Source organism: Euprymna scolopes, chromosome 27 (genome assembly GCF_053919585.1).
Source record: "Euprymna scolopes isolate OS-2025 chromosome 27, ASM5391958v1, whole genome shotgun sequence".
Taxonomy (NCBI): domain Eukaryota; kingdom Metazoa; phylum Mollusca; class Cephalopoda; order Sepiida; family Sepiolidae; genus Euprymna; species Euprymna scolopes.
The window spans coordinates 81,054,579-81,067,500 of NC_136508.1; the positions used below are offsets into that span (position 1 = coordinate 81,054,579).

At 35.6% G+C, this 12,922-nt stretch overlaps 1 pseudogene; it reads left to right on the forward strand.

Annotated features, from left to right (window-relative positions):
• The first annotated feature begins 227 nt into the window (after window positions 1-227).
• LOC145249093 (5S ribosomal RNA) lies at window positions 228-345 on the forward strand (annotated as a pseudogene).
• The last annotated feature ends 12,577 nt before the right edge of the window (window positions 346-12,922 follow it).

The window sequence follows — 12,922 nt, forward strand, 5'->3', positions numbered from 1 at the left end:
CTCGATTAGCGAAGACGTAATCCATTCGGCTACCATTAACCGCGTGAAATAACGTTGAATTTAAACATTTTAATTTTAAATGTTCATTTACGTCAGTAAGACAGTGATCTAATCGTTATACGATGATCTATGCACACACACACACACACACACACACACATATATATATATATACATATATATATACATATATATATATATATATATATATATATATATATATATATATATACGGCATAATCACGTTGACACACCGGTTCTCGTCAGATCACCGAAGTTAAGACAACGTTGAGCCTGGCTAATACCAGATGGGTGACCATTTGGGAATTCTAGGCGCTGTATGTGCTCTCCGCTTATCTCAGCATTGTTTCCAGTCGTCTTATACCTCAACTTGCCACTGGTATGCAACAATGTTGACTCAGGAGGGGCGTGGTTGGAGATTGCGCAACTCTTGCCGCACAAATTTCACGCGCAGGCACCCTTACAGTGGGTATCCATAGTCTGTCAAGACTGAAGGGAGCCTTCATATATATATATATATATATATATATATATATATATAATATATATATATATGTAATGTGTGTATATATATATATATATATATATATATATATTCAATGCCGGCAAAAAGAAAGTCCGCACTTGTAATTAAAAAAAATGCAAATTAAAGTTAAAGTTAATGTAACTGTTTACACATTTGACTCACCTTTTGTATCTCTATAATTTTACCTGTTCATATTTGGCTTTTAATTGAAATATTCTAGTGTTCACGTGAATTTAAAAAAATGACTTAAAATTCAGGAGGCAAAAAGAAAGTCCGCTGCAACAAATTTGCTTTAAGCCAGCTTAAATTATCGCCTCTAAATCAGTTTAAAATATCAACTATCGGGCAACAAAGCTTCTCTAATCGTAGTTGTTGTTTTCCAGATTATACAACGTAACATTTAGTCCATATGCTACGACTTTCTCTTAGTGATCGTCAGGAGCTCATTTATCTCCACCTTTCTGGTTGATCATATCGATTGAAATGTGATGAGAAAACGGTATGAAAGACTGGGCAAAAAGCACCAAAACACCGGCAGTATTCGTGATGTACCTACATCTGGTCGTACCACAGTTACTTCTAACAGGGAAGACAATGCTATCTAGATCCGCAGCCTAAGAAACAGATTTAAAACGGCTCCGAAAATCCAACAACAGTGCAATCTTGTTAAAAAGTGCTCTCTTTCTACTGTCAAGAACGGATTAAAGGAATTTAATTCGCAAGGATATGTTGCAAGACGCAAGCCAATGATTTCTGTAAATAACAGAAAACACCGTCTGAATGTCTTCAGGTGCAATGAAGATCATCCCTCTTCACATTGGTCAAAAGTGCTATTTAGCGACGAAAGCAAGTTCAATAGGCTAGGAAGTGATGGTAGGCAGTAAGTCCGTCGAAGGGAAGACGAAGAATTTAATCTTATGTGGTCACTTCCTACGCTGCAAAGTGGTGGAGATTCAGTTTTGGTATGGCCATTATTAGCACCAAGGTTCAGGGCCTATACTTCGCTTGCACAATCTCAAAACCTCAATCCTATTGAAAACGTATAGCATTATATCAAGTAACCGCTACGCATTGATAAGATTTCAAAATTGGAAGAACTTTACACAAAAATTAAATAAAAGTGTGATGCCTTTTCCCCGAAGCATTGCTGCAGTCTTATTCAAGGAATTCCAAAAAGATTGCAGGCTGTCAAATTGTAGAAGGGGCATGCTACTAATTATGAACTAGTTCATTGTGCTCTTGTTGTATTTGTGTTGTATTAATGTCCTAATGTTACATTAAAATAACACTTTTCCATTGTGCGGACTTTCTTTTTGCCTCCTGAATTTGAAGTTATTATTTTTTTAGTTGACGTGAAGACTAGAATATTTCAATTAAAAGTCGAATATGAACAAGCACAATTATAGAAGAATAAAAGACAAATCAAATGAGGTATAGTTTGTTTAAATAGTTACATTAAATTTTGCTTAAAATTTAATGTAACTATATATATATATATATATATATATATATATATATATATATATATACAGGCGGCAAAAAGAAAGTCCGCACATGTAATTTATATATATACATATATATATTTATATATATATATATATATATATATATATATATATGTTTGCGCGTGTGTGTGTGTGTGTGTTGTGCATCCCGTTTTTTTTTAATTTTGAAATGACGATTGACTATTCGTATTATTTCTTCAAACTCCTGTTCTCATCTGAAGCGTTGTTTTCACACGTGGTCAGAGTGAATGAAGCACTTGGTAAAATTTAAATGTAATTTTCATTCCCCTAGAGATTATACTATTGTGAGTCCTTGAGCATGCTACCCTTATAGATTATATAAAAAGTTCCGTTTCAAATGCCGTGCAGAATCCCAAGTTCGACTGAACGATTTCAAAGTTCGACAAGATCATCTTGAATAAGGTCGTAGGTTACATCGACCGAAACGTGGTGAAAATAACACTGAAGAGGACAACAGAAACCAAAGAATCTAAATAATATACACAGACGCACACACACACATATATATATATAAAAAAAATATAGGTATATATAAATTTTATGTTGCGGAGAGATGTCTATATGACCGCGTGAATACGGTAGCAAATTAACGTACGTTTTATATTTTGTGTTGTTATTAAAATCATACTGATATTTCCTTGATTAATCAGCGGGTCATATAAATATTATTGTGTAAGGAACTGCTATTCTCAGATCATTAATATCTATTTTACGGTCACATGATTCGTCTAGGTGTTGGCGCATACGTGTCAAAACATATACATGACGACATACCTGTTTCTTCTATTGTTTCTGCTAGGAGGTTCGTCAACCGTCTTTGAGGGAGCTGGAATCTGTTTAAAGAAATACTTCAAGACAGGACTAAAGGCGATGTGAGATTTAATGTATTTTATTCACTCCCATGTATTCATCATAGCAAAAGGGAATGATCGACGATCTTTGGCTTGGGGATTTTTCTGTCTTCATTCTGCGTTCCTCCCTACCTTATGAGGAGACCCGGTTTTAGCCCACCAGTATACCTCGGTGTCTCCAATCCAACTACCTACAATGCTTGCAAACCGAAACACGTGACATGTCACTTCCAGTCCCCGTTCGCATCTTCCGATGCAAACTTGACCGATCAAAGGGTTTGACATGTTGTCAAAACATGACTTCAAATCTCTGTTGATCACTTATCGCTAGATAGATAGCTAATTATATATATATACATATTTAGATCGAAAGAAAGATAGATAGATAGATAGATAGGTAGATAGATAGATAGACAGATAGATAGGCAGATAAACAGGTAATTTACTGCTTCTCCAGATATACTTTTACATTCCTTCATCCCCTTTTTATCAAAATGTCGAAGGCATACATTTTATACTTCTCTGGTTTAAATTTAGAGGAACTAAAGCTGCATACAATAATCTACTGTAAAATATTATCCATAATTAATATCGTGTGGCGCTAATCATTTCGCCATGTTCAAACTACGACCTATGTCCCCATGGTCTTTTAGTAAAACGAAATTCAAATTCCATGAGCATTTCTCCACTCTCATGGACACTACTCATGCTCGATAAAATCCTCGGCAATCAACAGAAATAACACAAATCGGGACCCTTTACCTCATGAACCCGGACGGATCATCGTCTTTGACTTTATAGATAAGCTCTTCTTTCCACATGAGCTACCAAAAGAATTCAACTCCACAGGCTTACGCCTTCTGTCATTATTGACATTCAATCATACTACTAATATTGGAGAACAAAACAGAAAATCCTTGCTACAGCCTATCTAGTGGTTAGCACCTTAATTTCCAAGATGCCCTTTAAAATACAGATTCACCCTGACTTTACCACATCCGGGGTCGGGGGGGGGCATGATTATTAAACCAAAGTCATGGAAAAGAGGCAGGTCCACATCTTAACTAGCCTAACAGTTTGCACCATCCCTACGGCGCCTAGCGGATCCTTAACTGGCGGCAGAGTATCATATAGCAATTCCGTCCTCGTCGGGGTGTCAAGGGAACCAAAATCAGAGAACTTCCTTTCATACAATTCTAAAGGGACTAATTAGGTATATTGATTTATCAGTTACATTACAGAAGTACTTAATTGATCAAAATGCCAGCCCTTTTTTATACACCTCCTCATCCCAATCGAGTGATTGCATCGTGATTGATTTTAACCTCCATAACCCTCCCCCACCGCCAACATGTTTAGTGATCCTCCAGCCCCAAACATTAGACCTTCAGCCTATTCGCCGTTGACGGGAATGCCTGGTTAGTTCGCTGTGTGGAGTAATCAATGCTCCAGCCGGCATACTGCAGCTAGCCTCTCTGGCTCACAGCCCTCAGAAACTCAGAAACTGAGGACCGTTCCCGCTTCCCGTCGACACAACTGGATATCGATGGAATCTCGAAATATTAAAAAAAAAAAATGAATGCAAATCACTCACCGAAAACATAAAATACACGTTGCCGATCGTTACAAAACCCTTATATTTCAATGTTAACCTATTGCTGACCTGTATATCTTATAATCCCATATATTTTCTTTTTTTTATTTCTTTTCTCGGTATACTGCTTAAATATTTCGTCTCATTTATGTTGTTTTGTAAACACATGTATAGATAGATACACATATAATTAGATAAACGGCTAGATAGACAGACAAATAGATGTTGCTGCTTCTGATCTGACAAATAAATTCATATATATTTATTTTGACTGAAATTTATTTCTATATTAGACGTAACCCTCATATGTTGAACTTCATATATACCGATGACCACACAAAAAGAAGCTCTCCACATTTTTAAATTCCATTTAATAATAATAATATATATATATATATATATATATATATATATATATATATATATATATATGTCATGTCGTAAAGATGACACATATTTGTATGTAAATATTATCTGAATATTTACCATTAAAACAATCTTTTCTGGGCTTTAATTATTAAATAAAAATGTCGTCAAAAGTTACAATGTATGTTCTTCATTAATGGACGCTGTTAAGTCGGGCGAGCCAATATAACTGCCCATATACCACTAAAACTGGATAAACGCTTTATTTTTGGTCAGTGGCCATTTACATTGCCTTCATATTTTAGCGCTTTAGAGTTGGAGTTAAATATAACTCTTCTCTCTCTCTCACTCTCTCTCTTTCTCTCGCTCTCTTTCTCTCTCTTTATATATATATATATATTTAGTAGAAATGGTTATTAATAAAAACCTGAAGAAAGTGCTCAATACTGTTGTAGAGCAAATATGCGTTTTATTTTTTACTAGCGGAGGTACCTGGCGTTGCCCAAGTGTTTGTTTCCGGGACGGGGGGGGGGAGTTTTAAAAAATGTTATAGTAGGTAAGTAGGAAGGATCAAACCCGGAGTCATGAGTAAAAGTAGGAAAATAAAGTGTGAAAAAAAAACATCTGCAACGTTAACAGTTCGGCCACCAAGAAAAGTCCATTCCAGTTGTTTAGGAAAAAAAAACAAAAAAAAAACGACTACGGTAGGTCGGCGCGAACGTGAAAATATAATGTGAATTGTCCAGCACGCTAACCACTACGCCACAGAGCACCGCAGCTTAGTTTAGTGATTTTAAATAACTTCACATGAAAGAACTACGAAGCCAAACCGGTGTTCTCTTCTCAACTGTTCCTTGTGAACGATCCCCAAACGGTGTTAAGTGGTGGCAGGGGGAGGAGGAATTTATTAGAGAGAAAATATTTTACCACTTCCATTGATCTTAACCGATTTTGCCCGTAACTTCTCAGCAGAAAAAGTATAGAAATCTAAGATTATCGAGGAATTTGAGAAAAAATAAGCCTATAACACACCTCAGATATTGTTCTGCCGTTTGTTCATATTATATTTGCATGAAATATCTTGATTTTTAATCCTATTAAGGTCAAAATCCGACGGGAAAAATGAGTTCATTTTATTTATATAGAGATTACCGTATCTTTCTGTTAAGTTACATTATTGTTTCAGCTACCCGGCCGTTTTTTTTTTTGGCCGTCTGTAGCTTCCTCAAACTAAAACATTACCGACATACCAAACACCCCTCTCCCACCTTCCCCCTTGTTCCCTTTCTCTTTTTTCCGCTCTTCTCGCACCCCTCCCCTGACATCATTCAGTCTTTCATCCCATCATAGCGAACATTTCTGTAAAAGTCTGAGGAAGCTACAGACGGCCAAAAAAAACGGCCGGGTAGCTGAAAAAATAATGTAACAACAGAAAGATACGGTAATAAAAAATAAAACGCATATATATATATATATATATATATATATATATATATATATATATATATATATATATATATATATATATATATATATATATTAGCTTTTTCAGGGCGTCGTTTACCGGGATGTATTGCGTCCAAATAGGTTTTATAAAATTAATAGAATTTCTTGTATGCGTGGCGTTTGCATGCAAGGGGCTCGGGTTCCGAATAATGAGTTTGGCTGTATCTAACTGATTAGCCCAAATGAGGGCGAAACTCGAGTCTTGGACTTCCGATTCGTTGACTGTCATGGCTCTTGTGGGCTGCGACGTTGTTTGGCTGTTGAATATATATATATATATATATATATATATATATATATATATATATATATATATATATATATATATACAGCATAATCACGTTGACACACAAGTTGTCGTCGGATCACCGAAGTTGAGCCTGGCTAGTATGAGATGGGTGACCATTTAGGAATGCTAGACGCTGTCTGTTCTTTCCGTTTATCTCGGCATTATTTCCAGTCGTCCTGAACCTCCAATTGCCACTGGTATTCATAGATTGCGCAACACTTACCACAAAAATTTCACGCATAGGTACCTTACAGTGGGTATCCAAAGTCTGTCAAGACTAAAGGAAGCCTTTTTATGTATATATAATACACACATATATTGAATCAATGAAGTGAAACGGAATGGCCGGTTTCTACCATTATACCTTAAATTGGTTCAATGTTAGTCTATCCGTTTCATCTTTGCATTATCTTGCCTTCTGTACACCTAAATTTCATTTGCACACACACACACACACACACACACACACATATATATATATATATATATATATATATATATATATATATATGGAGAGAGGGAGAGAGATAAAGAAAGAAAGAGAGAGACGGAGAGAAAGAGAGTGGGGACAGGGAGACATTATTGTGCATGTGTACTAGCACGTGCGAGTAGTCACATAAATGATGAAATAAAGGCCATAACAAATGTCGTTGCATAATTTGCTTTTATGTTGCAGAAAACTAATGTAATTAAACGAGGTATTAATTTATTATATTGACCGTGGTGGCCATTAACATCTCGTAATCACACTAGAGGCCGGAAGTTTGGTCATTGTGACAAGTGGAAATAAAACTGGAATATTTGAGCGAGGCATTAATCGACATATTGATTAATTTAATCGATGTTTAATGATACATCTTACAAATTGGACAGAACAACGAAAGGAAACTGCTAAACTGAAACGATGTCTTCAAACAATTCGCTACAGAATTCCGTTTTAACGAAACTCAGCCATATAGAGTTCTTTGCTATTAAGCGTTGTAGATTCCTACTAGATTTGCATTTGTCTTATTTTTATTTTTCATATATATATATATATATATATATATATATATATATATATTTATATATACGTCGGATTGAACACGACAGTTATTCCTTTTTCCAATCTTTCTAGATACCTTTCCTATTTGCCGAGCGATCATTTTAATTTCGGTAGGCATATTATATAGAGTGGCGCGCAAAAGTTCTTGTTCAACCATATTTTTCTCGAGCGCTTTCTATCGTTACATCCGATTTTCGTCAGGAACAAATGTTGTTGTTTTCTTTTCCATTTCTTTTCCTTTGAAGCTTGGTGTATTTAAAATTATTTTTACGTTTGGGCGCTATTATATATATAATATACCTGCTGAAATAAAAAAAAAAACGCACGGCAAATGGAAAAGATATCGTCTGAAAGTGTATGTGTGTGTCTGTCTGTGTACATTTCCCTACGCAATAATTCTGTCAATTTTCACTCTAAACACTTGAAATTTAATATACCGGGTATTGAGATTTGGAAAAATCTTTGTAATCTGTTTTCGGCTAGAAATTTCCCTGTTAAGGGGTCAAAGTCCAACGATTTGACCTTTGAGAACTCTACCAAACTCTTCCGCTAATTTTGGGTATAAACAATTGAAATTTTAGATATAGGTTCCTTGGACATGGATTTAACTTAATAACTCGATTTGAGCCCAAAACAATAAATGTTAAGTGGTCATAATAGGAGTCAAAGTTTTAAAAGATTTGACCCCTGCGGTCTCTACCAAATTACTCGGACAATTTTTGGTCTAAATATTTGAAAATTTAAATAAAGGGTATCCAGAGATTTGGAGAAGCTTTTTAATCGGTTTGGGTCGAAAATTTGAGCTATCATTATATAAATGTATGTATGTATGTTTGCATGTCTGCCTAAAACTTTTGACAGAGGCGATGTATGTGTACAAAATCATTATCGCTCTGAAGCTCGACCTTTCAGACGACAAATACCGAAGAATTGGCTAAAAACATTAATTTTTCACCCTCCACTGTTTACTTTTCTTCAGAGAGGTCGCTTTTGTTTCCGATATTTCGAATGTCACCATCTCTTTTCGATTGTCTAGTCTTAATTTAAACCTACGCCACTTCCGGTTTGACGGTGGTCTTAACATCAAAGACTTCACGTTTCTTCCCGTTCTTTTCCACCTTCACGGTACGGGTTCGAGCCTGCCTTCCTACTACCACTTTTTTGGTCAGCATATACCTCCAAACACCCGGGCAACGCCTGGCTTAAATGCTAGTATATATATATATATATATATATATATATATATATATATATATATATATGTATATATAGTTTTGAAAATAATAAGCGGAAGTTTCTCAAGAGCTCTTTCGGCTATATCATCTCATCAGGAGAAAATCGATAGCGTACAAAATAATATTATGTCGAAAATAAAGAGTTCTAATGGGGAACTTATTGAATGTGCCAAAAGTACGGGGACACTAAAATAAATTTATTAACGTTTAAAAACGATTAAAATATTGGCACAACGAGGGGAAGAAAAAAAAACGGGAGAAAAGATTCAAAGTTCCCCAAAGAGAAACAATGCGTTGGATGTTTCCTTTTGCCGGCAGAAAGAAGGTTGACGCACCGCAATAGAGCCAGACTCCAAAATCTTTAAATGTTTTTGGAGTCCGCTCTATGTAGCACCTCGAACCATTCTATTTAATATATATCGGCACAGCACGGGTTATCAACCAAATGCTGGCCAATAGCAGAGTCCAAGGCTGCAGAAGGAGGGAGACCACCAGACCCCATCCTCCCTTGTGTGATCTTCGATGGAACATGCTGGTTTATACGAGTCAAAAGGTGCAAGGATGTTCGCCCAACATAACCAGCATCGCACTGGCATTTAAATTGATATACAATATTACTATTTTGGATGTAAGGCAAACTATCCTTGCGAAAAGACGCAAAAGCAGGTCTTGTAGTATGTACCAAACGCAAGCACACAGAATAAAAGCAGTCGTAAATACTTCTGCGAATCTGTTTGGAAAGTTTATTACTCTTTTCCCCAATCCACGGTAATTTTAAATAAACCGGGCATTTCAAGGGTCCAAACGTTTTAGGGAATTTAAAATCCGCAACCTTTTTGAAAATACAGTCATCGATAAGGTCAACAGGATATCCATTATTGATGAATATTTCCCTGATCTTATCGAGTTCGGCGTCTAATCTGTTAGGCGAACAAATCATGAGGGCTCTATGTACCAAAGTATTAATTAGGCCGACCTTACGTGATTTTGGTACAAAAGACAACCAGTTAACATATAGGCCAGTAAATGTCGGCTTTCTATAAATTGTAGTGAGAAATCCCCCCCCCCCTTGAGCGTTCGACAAGAACATCCAAGAAAGGAAGCGAATTGTCCTTCTCACTTTCCATAGTGAACTTAAGAGCCCCATGCAATGAATTCAAGCTATTAAAAAATATCGACGCTTCACCTTGCGATGGGAAAATAGCAAAAATGTCGTCAACATATCTGAAATATGCAGTGGGTTTAGTTGTAGAATTGAACATAACGGATTCATGGTACCCGATGAAAATATCCGCTAAAGTTGGGGCACACGGACTCCCCATTGAAACCCCGTCGACCTGACAGTGGATAATATCACAAAAACTAAACTCCACGGATTTAGTGCACATTAAAATGAGTTCAATAAGAATCGCTTTAGAAAACCGTCGAGCAGTCAGGCGACCATCATAGAGCGCGTCGGTACATGTACATATAGTCTCATCCAATGGTATGTTGGTAAAGAGACTAGAGACATCAAATGAGCACATAAAAGACGTCTCTGCATTTGAATCCAACCCACGTACACGATCAACGAACCGAAAAGAATATGGGATGCCGTGCGTGGTATATAACTCGTGCACAGTTTTTAGAATAACCACAAGCCACTGAGCCAAAGAATGTTGTGTCGAACCAACCATTGATAAAATAGGTCTCAGTGGAATACCAGAGCGTCTGATCCTGTCATAGACGTCCTTGCAAAAAAACCTTCTTTTTAAATAATGCAAGTAAACGTCTTTGCATTTTAGCCTCGTTCTTGCAAGTATTACCCGTCAACTCGACGGGGCTGAGTTTACGGAATTTCGAAACATCATTGAGAATAACTGCGATTTTCTCAACGTAGTCCGATTTGTCTAAAATCACCACTCCTGCACATTTGTCTGTTTTACACATATAACTATCAGTATTGGACCTTAACGCTTTTATAGTTTTAAATTGAGCTATGTTCCAGACAAAGTCGCTATAATCAACAGGTGTGTTACTGTATCTAAACTAGATTTCATCCCAGATTTTTTTTTCCGGGGAATTCGGAACATCATTGGAGAACAAACCTTCAAAGGCAGAAAGTGTTCTCTCTTTATTTATACTCGTAGGGGGAATACAAAAATCTAAACCCCTAGACAGAACTCTATTTTCAATCTCTGTAAGAACACTTTTTGAAAAATTGATAATATGTTTGCATCCATTAATGGGTTCATACTCATATCTTATATATATATATATATATATATATATATATATATATATATATATATATATATATATATATATCTTATATATATATATATATCTATATATATATATATCTTTATATATCTTATATATCTATATATATCTATATATATCTTATCTATCTATATATCTATGTATTAGGTAAGTACCAGATCCAGGCAAAATATCTTGAATATATATAGAAGGTTCGTCATTTTTTTCCGGTTCTTTTCCTCCTTCACGGTACGGGTTCGAGCCTGCCTTCCAACTACCCCTTTTTTTTTCTTTTTTTTTTTTTGCTCAGCATACACCTCCAAACACCCGGGCAACGCCTGGCTTAAATGCTGGTATATATATATATATATATATATATATATATATATATATATATATATATATATATAATTAGGTACGTACCAGATCTAGGCAAAATATCTTGAATATATATAGAAGGTTCAGTACCCTTTCACATCGAGATTTCGGGATTTTCATCAATAATAAATGAATGATGGATCAAAATGCTTGCTTATAATTGTCATGCTAGCAGAGGTCGGCCTTGCCGATCCTTTAACACGCTAAAAGATATTTTAATTTATGTAGATTTCGCATTGTTTAATACATATGACATTTTACTTAATATATAGTAATAATTTCAAATGTGAAAAAGACTGCGGTACTATCATCATTAATCAAAACTCAAAACATTTAGTGCTCCAGCCGCATTCCCTACCGTTTGATTTAACCGACAGAAGGATTACTATTTTTTATTACACAACTTTAGCTATGATAACTTTACGCATGTGCAACTTAATACAAATATGTCGGCAAGTTGAAATGAACATTTTGCGTTTCAGTATATCTTCTTATACGCCTTATTCCTATATCCAAACAAAAATTTTACTCATTACAAACCATTCTTGGTGTCTGTTTATTCGTAGGTAGCGGGTAGGGGTTTAGTGAGTCTGTGTTTTTCATCCAACTAATCCCTCTGTATTACGTCATACTTTGATTTACCCTGATTGGCTAACTGGCCAAATCACTTGTGCATATCAATTACGTAATTTTCCCATCAAAAGCTCTTTCACTCGGCGAAATCTGTAAACCTTGACCTCCAACTCAATTCCAGACAAAACTTTACCATTCGACACCATGTAACAATTCCCTTCACAAAACATTATTATTATTATTATTATTATTATTATTATTATTATTATTATTATTATTATTATTATTATTATTATTATTATCATCAATGTTCCAGGAATTACTTTTTCTTCTCTTGTATTTGGAATCAGCAAGACCACCTGGTTACTGTCCGTGAGTGTTCACACGATAAAAAGTTCTAAAAAAAGCTTTAATTCGCCCGTTATATATGCAATTTTCGACTATCACAGGTGGTTGGGGTACAATCAATTTCATATAAATTTAAGTGTTATGTAACCAGTAGTTAAATATTTACACACACAGACATATACATCTACTTTTTAATTTCTCTCTCTCTCTCTCTCTCTCTCTCTCTCTCTATCTCTTATATATATATATGTGTGTGTGTGCGCGCGCGTGTGTGTGTGTCGGTGTCTGTGTGTGAGTATTGTGTATGTGTGTATGGGTTTATAAAAGACGTCGTTGAACTTGCACATGTCTGCTTAAAATGTGTAGAAACTAAACGAGTTGCACTTGTGCCCCTTCGATACACAATCCCTGACAACCCCGCTT